At 40.2% G+C, this 18,707-nt stretch overlaps 1 long non-coding RNA gene across 1 annotated transcript in view; it reads right to left on the minus strand.

Moving 5' to 3' along the window:
- LOC124723173 overlaps nucleotides 1-18,707 on the minus strand; it is a 530,296-nt gene that overhangs the window by 510,938 nt on the left and 651 nt on the right. The gene's annotated exons all lie outside the window — the stretch shown is intronic.

The following is an 18,707-nucleotide window of genomic DNA, read 5'->3' on the forward strand; positions in this document are numbered from 1 at the left end:
GTTTCGGTGCTTAATTTTGTGTCTGAAAACTTCTAAATGCTGTAAGATGTCCAGTTTCCGTCTATTGTTTCGTATCTGTATGATCTTTAGGCCGTTTCCAATACTGCCAACAGTGTGTCCAGTTTAAAGCAAACAGGCAGATACAGCTGATTTCTTTCTGTTGAAAGCGAACGGCAGCAAAATGTTCGTTAAACCCCGCTCTAAACTGATGCAACTTTGACCTATGCAGATATGGTATCAGTTTTAGCAGTTTGTCTGTTGCTTGTTTTCATAGCATATGAAGTAACAGTTTGTGTTTTGTATAAAAACTAATACTTAACTGAACTGTTTTTCAGTTTTTGTTATTTTATATGACAGGTTTCCATCGAAGTCCAAAGTACGTATATTTTCCTGTTACAGTTTGTGATGTTGTAAGAACTGTTTCATCCTTATTTAGAGTTTTTTTTTTTTTTTTTTTTTTTTGAGTAGGAGGATCTGTTCTGTGTGAGGTGTACCCATTTCCTTGGGAAATTTTTTGGTAGTGTTTATTATCTTTGATTACGTATGTTGAAGATAACTATAAGTAGACCATTCAAAAATGATGTGTTTTGTATTCTAGTACATGTGTTGTGTATGAATCAAAACAACCTCTGTTATCTGTAATGCTAACATTGTGACGAAGGAAGTGTAAAGCCTGTTTACAAAAAATGGTTCAAATGGCTCTGAGCACTATGGGACTTAACATCTGCGGTCATCAGTCCCCTATAACTTAGAACTACTTAAACCTAACTAACCTAAGGACATCACACACATCCATGACCGAGGCAGGATTCGAACCTGCGACCGTAGCAGTCACGCGGTTCCGGACTGCGCGCCTAGAACCGCTAGACCACCGCGGCCGGCAAAGCCTGTTTACGTTCATGTTCTAACGTAAAATTAATGTTCTCATATTGGGAACTGAACGACTTGGATATATTATGAATGTCGTCTGTACCCATGTGAAATATTTATGGATTCATTAAAACAACTGGCTAATTATTAAGTGGCACAAGCTTATAGATTCACTAAAACATAATTTCATATTTTTCTCTAATGAACACTAGAAATGTTACGCAAATGACGAGCAAGTAAAACTACGTTCCAACTTAAATTACCATACAAGGAAAACAACGTACACTTATCTTCGGCTCAAGAAGTTTCTGTTAACACGAAGTAAGCAGCGACGGGTAAGGACGAGAAGAAGAAGACTCCAAGAGACCAGACGGAACAATTTTCAGCGTTTGAGTGCACTGGGAACGCAGCTTTTGTTTGCCGCTCTTGGAGATGTTAGGCCGCAGAGCACGTAACGACAGGCGTGTCGCGTCGGACATGTGCCCAAATAACTGTATTGACAGATGTTGCGGCACGCGGCTAGCGGCTAGCACCCCAAATTGTATCCATGTGTACCTCATTACTGTCGCGACTGATAATCGATCTAAAACGCTTACCCGAGTCCGGAATTACATAGCGCCGAGCTATTATTTGCAACTCAGTTTCTGTCAGTCGCCGCAAAGTGATACCTACACACCTGCAGTTGCTTTTTCTTTTCCGCTAATAATTTTCTTCGGTTGAAGTAGACGCTTTAACTCTTTCACAAATAATGTACCAATCATTGCAATATACGTGCAATGAGCATGTCAAAACACACCCACCAGTTATTTTCTTAAATTAATGTCGTCTTGCTGTCGGAAGTGGAATTACTACTGGCTTACTCCTAAACTGATTATATGATTACGTTTCAAACGGGTAGTATAGCACATAATCCGAAGTTTTCCCTATCAATTCTTCAAATGACACGTTTTAAGATGGACAAACAACTGTTCTTCAAAGAAAATAATTCGCTTCAGTATCTGTTTCCAAGTAGCTCCTCGTTTGTTGAAGGCCACGTATTATGCGCCATACACTTCAAAATAATATTGATATCAAACAGTAATGCAATGTGTAAAGCACTGACGAATAGTAAGACAAGAATGATCACGTGATAGTTTTAGTTAGTATTTCTATAGCTTCCCAAATATCTGCAAACTAATTGCAGTAGGGTTCTTTAAAAAGTGAAAGGTACATTGTAAAACCGAGCCTATGTTAAGTACCGGGTGGTTGTAATTAAACACGAGAGAGACGTATAGAAATGCTTCCATATGTAATGGACTAGGAATGCGACATGGACAGGAAAGGCCAAATAAATGAGAAAGCCGTAATTTTGATTTTGTTACTAATCGCTGCTTACACAATTTGTTCCATATGACCACCCGATACGCCGACGAGATGTTGTACGGCGCCAAATTTGCACCTGGTGCCCAATATTGGAGCTAATTTTTTTCCAGCGTAAATCGCTTCTGCATTAACGCATTAGCGTATCTACCAAGTTTCGCTGCCTCACGATTATTGCAGCCTACAGTGGACCTCTGCGAGTAGCTGCACTTTAATTATTATCACCCGGTACCTAAGAACCGTAACGTCGACGGGACTTAAAACTCATCTTTCCTTTCTCTACCTCATGTCTGTGTAGTTCCGCTGATAAAATAACCGTGAATCTGTAGCAGCAGGTACGGAGCTATAACATTATCATGTATCATCTTACTCGACTGCAGAAGTGGGTTTCGTGTTGGTATCCCCATCAGATTCCCCAGAGCTGAGAACGATACTTTTAACTTGTCACCCGTCCTTCTTCAAAGTCGCATTCTTCGGTGAGACGTGAAATTCGCTAAACAAGAAAATATTTCATAAAAAAATATGCTTTACGATCACACCGCCGAGGAAATTCACTGCAGTCTTCGATTTTGTGGTATTGTTGCAACAATATTGTACGTGCTACGCATCTACCGCCTGTTCGCATCACAGTGTGTAACAAATACCCTGAAACTGCTGAAGTAATGCTAGAACAGCTGATTGAAGCAAGAAAGCAGCAATGGATGGACCTGACGTCTAGTTTAAATTTCACTCATTAAAGCTGAAAGGCATGGGGATTATTAAGAAAACTTGGCGCTGCAAACAACGTCTGCAATCAGCAACCGAAGATAATGCCATCAGAACTGGCATTACACATAAAATCAAGAGCTGAGAAGGTCCCTGTAGACACAACCATGAAAGAGAAAGTAAAGAACGAACTGAATGAAGTCAATAGGCACCTCCATGATAATACCACACTATCAGACCTCTTTTCTGAAACAGATATAAATGAGGCCATCAAAACATTGAAAATGAGAAAAGCGGCAGGATTGGATGGCATATTCCCTGAATTTATAAAACACATAGGGGAACATGGAAGAACTTGGCTGAAGAAATTCTACAATGATATACTCAAGACCGGAAGGGTGCCTCAACAGTTCAAGATCGCACACACATTATAAATCCTCAAATCTGGAAAGCCAGTACATGACCCCTCAACTTACCGGCCAATTGCACTGCTGAGCGTGTGCTTCAAACTACTGGAACGACTCATCCATAACAGAATACAAGGAGTAATAAACAACATAACCCCAACATTCAGGCTGGGTTCAAAAGCAAGCGGAGCTGCTGTGAGCAGGTCCTAGCCTTGACATCCTACATTGAGGCTGGATTCTAAAAGAAACTAAAGACATCAGTGGCCTTTGCTGATCTGTCAACAGCATATGACACTGTGTGGCTAGATGGAATCCTGCTGAAGTTAAAAAAGCATGTCTCAAGTAAGAAACTGACGACACTAATGGGAAATACGTGAACCAACCGCTACTTCAAGGTTAGCGTTGGACAAAAACAGAGCAAGTCATTTACTTTGAAAAATGGGGTCCTCCAAGGGTCAGTCCTAGAACCCCTACTTTTCAATATGTACACCAGTGACATACCAAACACTGCTAGCGGAAAGTTTTGCTCTGCCGACGAACTTGCCATAGCCGTACAAACCAGCACACTTGAGGAAGGAGAAGCTATGTTACCTAGAGACATAGAAACTCTCAACACATACTACAAAGCATGGAGACTCCATCCAAATGCAGAAAAGACATAAGCCTACGCATTTCATCTAAACAGCCGGCCGTGGTGGCCGAGCGGTTCTAGGCGCTACAGTCTGGAACAGCGTGACCGCTACGGTCGCAGGTTCGAATCCTGCCTCGGGCTTGGATGTGTGTGATCTCCTTAGGTTAGTTAGGTTTAAGTAGTTCTAAGTTCTAGGGGACTGATGACCTTAGAAGTTAAGTCCCATAGTGCTCAGAGCCATTCCATCTAAACAACAAAATTGCAAACCAGCAGTTGAATGTGAGCTTCTGCCAACAATAGGTTAGACATAATTTCCAGCCTAAATACCTTGGTGTCACACTAGATCGGTCTCTGACGTATAAAAAACACTTGGGAAAAACAAGCCAAAAACTAAAGACTCGAAACAACATCGCAAAGAAACTAGCCGGTACAACATGGGGTGCCGCCGCATCGACTCTACGTACAACAGAACGTACGCTGGTTTATCCAGTTGCCAAATACTGTGCTCCAGTGTGGCAACAAGGTGCCCACACGAGGAAGCTGGACGTACACCTGAACGAGTCAATGAGGATTATTACGGGCACATTACAATCCACCGCGACCCCATGGCTGCACACTATCAGCAACATCCCACCACCTGAATTACGACGCCCAGAAGCAATCAATCGAGAAATGAGGAAACTACACCATCGCGACTACCCACAAGGCCTCCCAATTCATACAGTCTTAAACAACCCTCCCCCAGGCCGCTTAAAATTTCACAATCCACTGTGGCATAATGGAAGGAACGATAAGAAGTTCGACATTACAGAAGAGTGGCGCAAGAGGTGGAATGCTGCAACAGTAGCACATGAAGGTATCCAAGACCCAACAGCCAGCCTACCACGATTTCATCTGCAGAGAAGTGAGTGAACAAGGCTGAACACGATAAGAACTGGCCACGCCAGGTGCAACGCTATGATGCACAAGTGGAGACTCCGAGATTCTCCAGCCTGTGATTGTGGGGCCCAAGAACAAACTGTTTAACATACTGTTCGAGACTGTCCTCAGAAGAAGTATCCTGGACCATATAGTGACTTTATTATTGCTACTCCCTCTGCTGTTAGTTGGCTTCAATCATTAGATATTGAACTATGATTAAATGTATCTGCCTGTTTTTAACTTGCAATTACATCAGTGAAAGTAGTCAGTAATATTAAATTAGTAATTTTCACGATTTAAAAGTGTCTATAAAATTTATGCCAATAAGTAAAACTAAAGTATATGTAAATACTTAACTAGATATACATGTAAAATTAAACTTTATGTACTTGTCAATGTTTGTTGTTGTTGCCATACGGTAAATAAATAAATAAAATTTGTAACAAATCTTATTATGGATTCGTTTGACGGATTGAGTCAGTTATGGGCTATCCAAACGTGATTCTCGTGAGAACAAATTCTTGGTAACACCTAAGATCGATCATAGAATGTTTTACTCATCGACACTCGTCAGATATACAACATTACAATGACAACGCAATGGGGCGTGATCACAATAGATTCTTAGTGTTGTAAGTGCCGTAATTTCTCAAGAATTTATTGAAACTCTCATTGCATACCATGCAATAGGTAAATGCGTTATCTGAACAACGCTTGTGGAATATTTTCTCAGTCTATGCTAGAAACAACAGAGTACGTGCATGCATACGGACTTACGTAAACATATCGATGATGCAAACGAGCCACCCATTTTAATATGCGTTGATTTAGTTTGCATTCGCTCGCTAGAATAAATCAGCAGGTAATTCACATAACTATTCTAAAGAATAGGAAAACCAATCAACAACAACAACAATCTAATGGTGCCCTCCAGCTGTTCGTCGGAGTTGATTTAGTGTGAATGTGGCTTGTGTTATGTGTGGCAGGCTATTAGAACGGTTGAGGAGAAGTACAAGAAACATCAGCAAGCAAATCAGCTGTCACCGAGAACTGGCGCTAATATAATCATGAAATTAAGTACATCTAGACCAATATCGCGATCCAAACGCCAAGTTTCTTCGACAGCATAACTAAGTACATTGAAATACAGATGTCGAAAAATCTAATAAACTGCGACGGAGATTTCAGTTTAAACAGCCTTTGGCTCCGCGGAAAACGTATTCAGATTTTTACCTGCACAGTATTTCTTTCCAAATGGTAATTAATATGAGTACGTATCTGAAATTGATTCAGCAGCTTAGGAGGAGATGTTGAACATACACGTAGGTGACCTGTGTTGCACACATACATGTCTGATTCTCTACTGCTTTACACTAAACGACGCCACAGAGGATGTTTAATTCATCTGAGCGTTGAGCCGTGTGGCCTGATCTTAGATCTCGGAGCACGTTGACACAATTATTGGCTGGCTGCCTGACTGACACACTGAACAGCGTAAATAGGAGGAAAAGTGCTCTTCATACTTATAAATGTACTACAAGTCAGTTAAATAAAGGGAATATATACAAAGAGGTCGTTTCCGATAATTTTTACGTCACCTCTTCTCATCAACATCCTCATCGGTTTGGTAGTGGGGAATCTTACTCTCACAGTATTTTTATACAAAAAGTAAGTCGCATTCCTAACAAATTTGTTGAAATTGCAGCAGGTGTTCCTGAGTTATGCTTCAGTGTAACCTCCTTTTCATTCCGTCCTCTGTGGGATGTAAGTTGATTGCTAATGCCACAGTTGTTCTTTCCAGATAGTAAGTAACAAGTAAACTCCAGATTCTTTAAATAATCGAACTCTGATGTATAAAACAGCTTCAAACATCCGGTTACTTTACAAATGAGTCGATGTGTTAGATATTCGACTTTGAACATGTACGCGAGAAAATTTTAGAAAAGGTCTGAAATTGCTTTTAAAGATTTGTTGGAATTCTTCAAGTCCTATCAACTAATGGATGAGTATATTCTAGGTACTTTACGCTCCATTTTAAGAAATCTTTGTTGTTCCTACATCTCAGTGCTTATGACGTCACGTATGTTGAACTATGAGTCGTACCATGATATGAATCTATAGGTACATTCATTGATATAAGTGGATACTCTCTCAAATTTGTTGCGAACAGAGTTGGTAGTAAAGAAGCAATTAATTATAGCGTCCTCCCTGATGCGGCAGTTTTACTGCACGAACAGCGAACATTTAGTAGGCGATAAAATTTACCCCATCATCATTTTAGTTTCGTAGAAGTTTGAAGTTATGTCTAAAGTTTGTTGTAAGTCGCTAAGTACTCTCGTTCTGGGATACTGGATGAATTTATTCCGGATATTTGCTTGCAATGCGTTACGCATCTTTTTCACTATCATACCTATCCCTTTGAGAGGTAGCTCGCTCTTCCCACCACAGGGATTCATTCCAGATACGAAGTGACTTGTGTACACAGTTTGTCTGAAATCGATCGAGTAGTTCGGGAGGAGATGATGAACATACATCCATCTTTATAAGGTAAAGAGATTATGTCATTTTCCACTAAGATTTACGGCTTGGTTTTCATTGCCATATTATTTGAGGGAACACAGAAACCAGTCACTTTTATATGCATAGCACAAACAATTTTAGGTTCACTGATGTAGCGCTGCATTTACCATGCGGACAAGCAATGCGTTTGTTTGTATCGAAAATATGCTGTACGTATAAAGGAGGAAAAAAGGAGGTGCATATTACAAAAAAAAGGAAACTAAGGTGTTCTAAATACAGTCGAAAAAAACGTTATACTCTCGAATGTGCAAATGTAATACGCCAAATCAAGTGAAAGCCCAAAACGTGTCTCAGCATAAAAGAAGATACATAAAATGTGGCTGCTTGCTGCGTTTCTTCGGGCAATTCAGTCCAGAGCCACATAGCTCATCAATCATCAACATAGAGAATTATTGCTCTCCGTTCTAATTTATCAGTTTAAAGTATGTTATGTTTGATTGCTACACCAAGTGACCAAATAAGTTAAACGCGTCGAAAGGCATCCCAGATATGCTCAATAATGTTCGGTGGCCAGCGGAAGTGTTTAAACGCGGAAGAGTGTTGCTGGAGCCACTCTGTAGCAATTCTGGTCGTGTGAGTTGTCGCATTGTCCTGCTGGAATCACCCAAGTCTGTCGGAAAGTACAATGGACATGAATGGATGCAAGTGATCAGACACGATTCTTACATACGTGTCACATGTCAGACTCGTATCTAGAAGTATCAGGGGTCCCATATCATTCCAATGGCACACACCCCACACTATTACAGAGTCTCCACCAGCTAGAACAATCCCCTGCTGCCATACAGGTTTCATGGGTTCATGGGGTTGTTTCCATACCCGTACACGTCCATCCACCCGATACAATTTGAAACGAGACTCGTCCGACGAGGCAACATGTTTCCAGTCATTAACAGTCCAATGTCGGTATTGACAGGTCCAGTTGAGGCATAAAACTTTGTGTCGTGCAGTCATCAAGGGTGCGTGAGTGGGCCTTCGGCTTCGAAAACCCTTATCGGTGATATTTCGTTGAATGGTTCACACGCTGACGCATGTTGATGGTCCAGCAGTGAAATCAGCAGCAATTTGCGGAAGAGTTGCATTTCAGTAACGTTGAACGATTCCCTTCACTCGTCGTTGGTCCTGTTCTTGCAGGAGCTTTTTCCGGCCACAGCGATGTCGGAGATTTGATGTTTTACCGGATTCCTGATATTCACGGTACACTCGTGAAATGGTCGTACGGGAAAATCCCCACCTCTTCGCTAACTCGGAGATGCTGTGTCTCATCGCTCGTGCGCGAATTATAACATTGCGTTCAATCTCTCTTACTTGCCATTGTAGCAGCAGTAACCCATCTAACAACTGCGCAAGACGCTTGTTGTGTTATATAGGCGTTGCCGACCGCAGCGCCGTATTCTGCCTGTTTACATATCTCCGTAGTTGAACACGCATGCCTATACCAGTTTTTTCGGCGCTTCAGTGTATTTGTGATATAATAAATTCAGCTGTATCTTTACTTTGTGTGAGTTTCTGTAATCTTTGTGTCTTATTCTCAAACCATATGTTTTTCCTGACATTTTTCGGATGATTTTTTAGTTAAAATGCACATACGTTTTGTACATCCACTTCTGCCACGGTAGTCTCTTCTGATCAGTTTGTAACAACATATCGTACAAGGGCGTCGTACACTTTAGATCTTGTTTTCCTTATATTAAAAGATTATAAAATACCAGTAAGTTAGCAAACTAGGCTTTATTTTCTGTTTGAATCCCGTCACAGACATACTCTATCTAATTATTACATCTTTGAAACGACGGCATCTAGGTGACAGAACCATCATTGTAACATCTGTAGAATTTTGGGAAAGTGTGGTTCATCTGTAAAGGAGGCCGCTTATAAGAAGATAGTGCATCCTGTTCTTGACTACTGCGCGATTGTTTCAGATCCGCACCAGGTCGGATTATAGAAAGACATTGAGACAATCTAGAGGCTACATTTGTTGCCCCTAGTTTCGAATAATACGCAGGTATTACAGATATGCTTCGAGAACGCAAATGGGAATCCCAAGAGGGAAGGCGATGTTCTTTTCGAGGAACACTATCGAGAAAAGTTAGAGTACTGTCATTTGAAGCTGATTGCAGATCGATACTACTGCCACCAGCACACATTTCACGTAAGGACCACTAATATAAGATATGAGACATTAGGGCTCATACGGAGACATGTAGATAGTCGTTTTTCCCTAGTTCTATTTCCTAGTCGAACGGGAAAGGAAATGGCTAGTAAAGTTAAAAAGTTAGGCTCCGCCACACACCATTGGTGTCTTGGCGAGAATGTTAACAGGTGTAGATGTAGATAGCTCCGTGATGTGATGTTCTTGTAGTCTTATCGTATACTTCGTTTTCTCTTAATTTACAGGCATTCCAAATTTTATTCCTTTTCCTTCTATTACTTCGTTTATTTATGTAAGGACGTTTACACCTTTTTCTTAATGTGGAATTTTCTTTGCAGATTCACATATTTTGCAGCGCTTCATCTTTATTCTGCCTCTTTTGTTTATTTTCTACATCATCCTATGCAATGGTTTGTCAAAGGATATGACACTTAGAGTCAGGCTGTTTCAGTCGAGGTGTGCTCATTTATCACTTTCCTTTGTTTTTCCTTTGTGTCATTCGTACTCAGCTTAAGGATACTTTTTAATTTCTCATGCATAATCAGTCATTTTGGTACAGTATATAACGCTTCCCAGCGAAGAATACAAAATTTCTGTTTAAAAGCAACAAATCTGAAAAGCAGATCTAAGTTACATTCTCCGTTCTGTGGGCAATGATAAATAATCGGTTAGAGGTACCTCTGTTTGTTCAAAAACCACACCAGTGCGTTTTAATTTTCAGTTCACCATTTCTGCCAAGTGTATGACCCTTCCTTAGTTTCTTTATAATTTGCTCCGCCTCTACCCCTTTGGTTTTCCCCCATCCTCTTGTGTTATCTCTACATTTTTCTCCAGTTCAACCACGTTTCTTGGTATCCGGTCTGATGTGATATTCACCATATGTTCGAAAATCTCGCAACTATTCCATATTTTTTGTTTTTCCTCTATTATTTCAACATCTCTGTCTTTGCATACGGCACTTTTAGCATTGGTTCAATTTTTTTATATATTTCTCCTCTTGTGTGACAGAGACCTGTTTAATTTCGTTCGTTAAGTTCATATATTTATTTTTCTTAATTGCTGGTTTCATATTATTTTTCCCTGCTGTGTCTTACGTACCTTACAGGCGTTGAACCTTAATTTATCATTCATCTCCACAAAAATTCTGAGTCTTGAGGTCTTTCTAATCTCTACCACTAATTGCCTTATTTGGCAAAGCATTCATTTATTTCTTGTCTTGTTCCTCTTCTATCTTCTGTTACCGCTTTCACTATTTCTAGAAGTTATGAATATGTCTTGGTCTCCTGTCACCTATTCATCTGTCATCACTGTATCTATAACGTGTATTTGCTAAATTTTTACTATTTCAGGTCATTTTATTATCATATGGTGCAATTTCTGAGGTATGACGGGCTTTCAGTAATAAATGATAACTATAGGTAACTAACTATCCCTTTAGTATGCGGTTTCCATGATTCGTTATGTATCCGTTTCTGTATGCTTTTACATTATGGTACATTTTGCGACGACGATAACTGATATCTAAATGAAAGCATGACAAATTTAATCATGAAATCGACGATTGCATCGTCATTATCAGGTATAAGATATCCCGTTCGGGAAATTATGTCTAACAGCAAAGTCCGAGGGCATATTTTCATGCTCACTACTTTCTGTATCTCCCTGATATTTCTCTATCATCATTTCGTTCAAATTTTACGTTGAAGTTTTCCGAAACTAGGTACAGCTCGTTTTCTCGTAAGTTACTATGTCTGCTTCCAACATTCAAATTACGTTCCCTCTGTTTGTCTGAATCCTGCTGAGACGTGATTGTGTACTAAGGACTGAGATTAACAACAAATCATTAGATTCCTACTGCTTCAGTTGTGTTTGTCACTGTCTTTAGCATACCGAAGCAATGTTTAATAAAAGTCATGAGATGATATTCAGATAATGTTTTACAAAACTACATTTAGTTGGAACTTGTTTTCATTGCACAAGGCGAACATAAACTAACATTTCGGGACGTTATGAAATGATACAATAATTGTTAAGAGATAAGCAAAATAAGATGGCTCAAAGATTAATTTAGAAACTGTGTCATAATTTGTGCATTCTTAGTATTAAAAGAGTTACGCAGATAGCGTCAGTTTATCACTCGCACAATGTGAAATTTGTTGTAGAAAGGTCTGGAGAAGCTTCCGACAGGGTTTTGGGATACAGTTGTGTTTGCTTTGTTAAGTTTCGACCTAATAACAACAGTTATTTTGTTACGCGGCCGAACAGTGTGAGCATTATTTGTATACACAAAGTTGCCCCGTAATAAAATTGAACGACGGCTGTAACGTAGCAATTTTTTTGAAAACTGCCGTATTTTGTGAGGACGGATGATAATCGATAGGTGGGTGCGTAGCAATTTGAGACCAATTTGTCGCCGGGCTGAGTGACAGCCGCTACAATTTGGGCCTTTGTTAGCGGCTGTTGGCAACCTGTTTGTACGCTCCTGCCTCGCGCCAGCTAACGAACGCACAATGCCCACCGCAAGACACTGTTCGCATCAAATAAATCTTCCGTAAACATTATCGGTTTTACGCCCACCAGCGCGCTCCTGTTTAGCCAGATGGAACCCGCAAGTTGCGGTGTATACTCGCTGTACTTTTAGAGCACCTTGTGCAAACGACCACTCGTTCTGAGCGAAACAAATGCCGCAGTACTTCTTGTACTGCACTCAGTGAGGTATACGTGGTAATGGGCTCATTTTTGAACTCAGTCTATTCTGTTATTGACATAGTAGACTGAAGAATATCCTCCATAACAAATTTGAGTTGATCAACAAATCTTATAGTATGTTAACTAACAACACACACGAATTTTCAGACCGACACAAGCGTTTAAAACAATTTTCATTCGCGTAATAAGAATTATTTTGCAATTAATTGACGTGTCAAAATAATATTAATATTACCGAATTTTTTCATTCCATGTTACAGAATTAGAATGCACATAATACTTCATTCTCCCATTTTACTGAGAATACAGTCTCTTATCTCTAATTAGTTACCGTGTAAGAAAATGATTAAGCTACGATATTGTTTCATGGATGAATGCGTGGTCTGAATTATGTGTGACAAGCAGCGTCGGCTTATCTCTCATAACAGCACATTGCCATATTTATCTTGGTGCAGTGATACTTAAACAATCGATATAGAAATTCATGTGTTCGGCGAAAATTTCCAAAAGCTCTGTATACAGGTACCTTTGAGTACCATTGTGTGAGTTTCGGAGTTGACGAATCATCTACGCTCAATTGCAGACACAGAAAATGGAAAGCTTTCACTTATTGGATGGACGTGAAAAAGCTGCAGTCTGGTTACGAAAGAGATTGCTCACGAAACACGCGTAAAATTTGTATTTGAATATTGTTCAAGTGTGTGGGATCCAAATCAGATCGGAAAAACTGGGTACATCAGATTGTAGAAAGGAACGTGGCGCACTTGGTCACAGGTTTGTTTGTGTCGTGGAAGAGAATTACGGAAAGGTTAAGAATGTTAACAAGTAAGTTATACACACAATGAAAGACTAGTCAGGTCTCACTCACACGAACTTATTATTAAGTGAGGCAGGGCGGGGGGGGGGGGGGGGGGGGGGGGGAGGGTTAGGACGTCAAACGGGCCGACTTGGGGAAGGAGAGGCACCACAAGACTTTTTAATTTCCACTGTCTATACTTTTACAAATGAATTCATGAAACTTTGACAGAATAACGGGAAGGATTCAGGATTCACACTCATAGCAGTGGAAGCTCAAAAACATAACAAAATTTTTTTTTTACTTGTGAAATTTCGTTTTTTTTTTCACTTACTATCGGCTGCATTTGTTGCTATATGTACACTTTTCTTCACAAATAAAAGAGATTCTTCGATGAATTTTGCACAGCATACAAACCATATTTATAGGTGTATGAAATTCTAGAATTTATTTAATTTATGAAAAAATTAATGAGCTGTTACATTTTTAACTTCATGTTTAGAAAAAACTCAAATTTTATAGTTAATTATCTCAATTTTAGCCACAGTTTTTAACAGATTTGAAAAATTCTAAAGTTTCACGCACCCGTAAGTATGATTTGTATGCTGTGCAAAATTCATCGAAGAATCTCTCTTATGTCTGCAGAAAACTGTACCTATAGCAACAAATGCAGCCAATAGTAAGTTAAAATTGATGAAATGCCACATGCAAAAAAAATTATTTTGTTTTGCTTTTGAACTTCCACTGCTATGAGTATGGCTCCTTCCTGGTCATGACAAACTTTTATGAATGTATTTGTAAAAGAATACACAGTGGAAATTAAGTCCTGTGATGCCTCTCGTGCTCCAAGTCGGCCAGTCTGACATCCTACCCCCCCCCCCCCCCTTAAATTTATTTAACCGATTTCTAGACCTGACTCTACGACGAATTTCTTCATCCCCATACCTACCACTCCTGTAGTGTCCATCATCATTAAATTACACTACTAATTGCTCATCAGGGTGATATAAACGATATTTCTTCTCAAGCTCCTTCCACGTACGGAACGGGAGTAGATTGTGTTATGTGGTACAATGTAGGTACACCGTTTGTCAGACACTTTACGGATCATAGCTGTAGATGCTTCGAGATTCCGAACTCCCCTCCTTGGAACAATAAGAAGAACGGTTAATTGATGCACGTTCGGATAAGCAACTGGCTGACTGAATAATGCAGAGGGATGGGGAACGGTGGCTGAGCCGAGGGAAAGCAATCCCACGAGCAGGCAAGACCGGCCGGCTGATCGGATTTAAGAGTGCGGCCGGCAGGGTCGCGTGACGCATCTGGCTGACTCCCACGACCGCCATTTAGCTGCGATTCTGAATAATTTCTTTATTAAACGCAACCCAGTGGTCCGGAGCGCTCGCCCATTATTTCTGTCTCTTTGCCCGGCGCTGCGTCACTCCCTGCCCTCATCGTCTACTTCCGTACGACACGATACGCCTGATTCTTTCTCCTAGATACTCGGTAAGACAGTTCCTTTCCTCTGTTACGCCCTATTATTGAAAGTTGTCACCGACGGAAAGTAATCCGTTCTACATGTACTGCGTTTTTATGTATTTCGTATTTCCAAGTAACACTACTGCTGTTTCATCTTTGTTTCAACGCATTCGACGACCTATGAGCGCTGTTTCTGTTTTCTTGTTCCGAACATAGTGACCCTTGCGCAACATCTCTGAAAGACCAATGTTACCATGAGTCATTGCTACGATTAAGTACGTGAAACTCAATCGGAAGTTTCATACAAACTGTTCTTACAAGTGAATAGCTTTTTTCACATAAAATGTTTGCTTTCATTGTTTGCTAACTTCAGTTTGCTGGCGACATATAGGCCACGAAAAGCAAACAGTTTAGAAAAATTTCGCCACGGAGTCCAAATGAAGCAGATTCTCGCCGAGGTGTGACGGCTCCACTACGACGTGACGGAAAACTTCAAGTTAATCTTGCAAATCCTGACGACGGATCTTTCGCTACGAAATAGTATCACAAATAAAAATCGAAATATAGAGAGCCCACGGAATTTTATTCATAAAATGTAATCAATTTTCGATTTATTCTGATGGTGTAAGTGGTTATGTGTGACATTACAAGGAGTCTGTTTCTTCTTAGTTTTATAACCACGTCGAAAAGGAGAAATTATACTCTGTATGTTGAAAGTACATTAAAATACAGTGTGTAAACGCAATCTGTTTACGTTTTACCACAGTGGTGTAGAGGAAGTCGAGATCAACAGGACGCTTGTGCTATCAAGTCGGGAAACTACCTCAAACTGATCTACAAAAGACGCCTAACATACGACGCATACATGCCGCGTGAGAGCATCCCCTTACCCTATTACTCCTACGACTTAGTTGGTTAGACTTCTGAATTTTTTATTTCGTTAGTAAGTTAAATTTTCCGGTGATAGTAATGAAAGAAAAAAACTTTGTAAACGTTATACAAAAATAATCGCATCATAATTCGAGCTAAGCACATAATTCTTATAAGCACATTAATCTCGTAGTAAGAACGCCAGAGAAACAAAAATTTACATACACTTCCATTTTACAATTTGTAAGTGCAAGAGCAACGCGTGTTTTTTATTCACTGACAGTTTTAGCGAGGAAAAGAAATGAACTCGAAACGTTTAAGCCTGACTAAGCCGATGATGTAAGAGGGTGTGAGATATCCGAAACTTAGCGCTACGTGAATGATCATAGCTTAGGTGACCTTTTTAGGCCTGTTTGAGGTTGTTTCCCGCCTCTATAGGCAAAAAAGTCGCATATAAAACTGTTCGTCTCGACTTCCCCATCACCACTGATGTAACTTGTAAATAAGTATCGTTTACACCCAGAAGAAGGTCGCCACTGCAATGTGCCCAGAAGGAGAATATGCTGATCTCTAAGGACACTAGTTTCAATTTATTTAACATGTGCCTTAAGCCCTGATAATATATGATCTCCAGATCTTCTGGAACGTTTGAACACTATTGATAACCACACAAAACGTAGCTTAAACCACGTGTTGTTCTATGCCTCCTCCTAAGATTCAGATGCCGCTGAGAGCGACTCGTTACTCCCGAAATATCATGAAAATTCAAAATGTAAATGAACAGTCAAACTCTTGCGTTTTCGGACCGCATCGTGGTTTCTGGCCAGTGTGTTTGAACACTGAGTGCGTGCGAGTAAAGGGAAGTTCAGCGTCATTCTGGTTGGAAATGTGTGCTCGTTTCACCAACCAGACACACAAAAAAAATCGTAGACAGCTTCGTGTACTGACCTCCGAACTGGTCGTATCATTCCAGCAGATATTTACACGTGATACTTCACAGCACTGTAATACTAACATCTGAGACTCGGACCTAAGTTGATCCTGGAGCTTTATATAGCACTCAGTATGACATTCGTTCCCGGCAACATATCGTCGACTAGCAATATGCATCCTACATCACGCTAAGCTTTCTAAGTGGCCGGCTGGAAGGAGGGAAACAACAAGCTTGTGGCTTCCTGTTCAAATCGCCCATGAGATCGTCTGCTTGGAGTACGGGAGGAGGTAGTCTTGTATCGGCACCACAAGCTTTCTCATTTTTTCCTCATTGTCGTCACATTACCGGCAAGTGAAAGGAAGAAGGATTACAGTTTAATATTCCGTAAATGGCATGGTCTCTAGCGACAGAGAACGAGTTTGGACCGAGAAGAAACAGAGAAGGGAATCTGTTGTGACTTTTCAAAGGAACCGTCGTGAAATTAACTTTAACTTATTTAGGGAAATCATGGAAAAGACTGATTTGGATTGTCGGACGGGGGTCTGAACACCACTCTACTTAAATGCGAATCAAGTATCTTAAAAACTGCGGCTACTTGCTCGATACACCCGACAGACGACGAGTACGTATCCTTCAAGGATTATAGACAAAGAGGAAGTATAACTGGAAAATGGCTGGTGCGCAGAAGAGTGCTACTACTAAAATCACACTGGGTACTGAAAAAAGCAAACAGGAAGGACAACAGTGGTTTAATGCTCTGCTGACGACTAAGTCATTAGGGACAGAGCACAAGCCCTGATTGGACAGGGATGAGGAAGAAAATACAACGTGTCCTCTTTAAAACGACAATACCGGAAGGGAAATGAAAGTATCTTTTCCGTACAGAAGTTAAAAAATGTTACGCCTAGCGCTGTAGACTCTAATCATCAAGTTGAGGTGTTTCTTCAAATCTTTCACAGGCTTACCGGCAGTTTATTACCTCTACAGGAAAACGATGTTACGCGCAGCTGAGTTCGATTTCCTACACATGAACACTTGGTGAAAATGACATTGACGTTAACGTTAAATGATTACCGTAAAAAAGGAACGCTTCTTTTGGGGCAAACAGCAGGCCGTTTATCTGCCCTCGAAGAACGTGTTTGTCGCAGCGCACCGAGATACAGACGCACACGTCCTCGACACACAGACAGAACCAGGCAATGCAAACGGTATGCTTCAAGGCTATAATCACCATTACAGGAGAACTCATACCACGCTCCATGGTCTACATTACAAGACAGGCATAATAAATGAGATCTTGTTGCCTAGGAGTAGTGCTAAATACATGTGTCTTTCTTCACTCCAACATTTACATTCAGAACTCAGGTAGGAAAGAAACCGAGCAAATTTATGTTAATGCCATCTTTGATGACTACTTAAATAAGTGGGGATGGAGGGAGGGCGAAATCTGCCGCACTGCCCGGGCAAAATATAGTTTTTAGGGAGCTGTTTTTGTGCACCATTTTTAATGTGAAACAACTTAAGATGAAAATATTTTTTATAGAAATAAATAAGTTTGTCTAATGTTAGCATATACATCGACTCTTCCAATAAGTAGGTCAATTGGTGTTACGGACAAAGAGGATAGGATTATTACCTGTCCTATACGAGAACGGTTCATTCATCTCACGTTACGTTGCTACCACTTCGCCTCACAATTGCGGTTGCTGCACTCGGTTGTCGCTGACGCCATCTGTCGATTGTTTCAGCAACTCGACCGCATCGGTGATGTCATTCTTTTTTCCGTGCCTACCTCGCATTCGAGGTTTCAAGGTACTAAACGCAGCTGGCCATGACGCTTCTGCTTATGTGAGTGCAGTTGTCTTCTGCACAGTAGAACTGAGTCGACGGCTGAGTACAAGAAAAGAGAATTGCGGTTTTTTCTCTTCGAGTGTGTAGTAAATCTGTCCATATGACTTTAATTAGGTACAAATGCTCAAACACGCTCACTGCGTTTCTAATGTCTTCGTATATCTAACGACTTCGGTTTTCCTAAGATTTATTGTTCTAATGTACTGGGGTTACTAACCATTCATTTCCACTATATTTATTCCTTAATGAAATTTGTCATTAAAAATATACCTTTCTTTTTTCAAACCAACAACTCAGTTCATGGAATCAATACTAGAAATAAGAATAAAATTTCACAAAGATTAAAAGTTACTTACTTTGATTCAGAAAAGTGCCCACTGTGCAGCAGTACACATTTTCAACAACATGCCAGCACTCATAAAATGTTTAACTAATAATAAATT

The sequence above is a fragment of the Schistocerca piceifrons genome, chromosome X, assembly GCF_021461385.2.
Source record: "Schistocerca piceifrons isolate TAMUIC-IGC-003096 chromosome X, iqSchPice1.1, whole genome shotgun sequence".
In the NCBI taxonomy this organism is placed as follows: Eukaryota; Metazoa; Arthropoda; class Insecta; order Orthoptera; family Acrididae; genus Schistocerca; species Schistocerca piceifrons.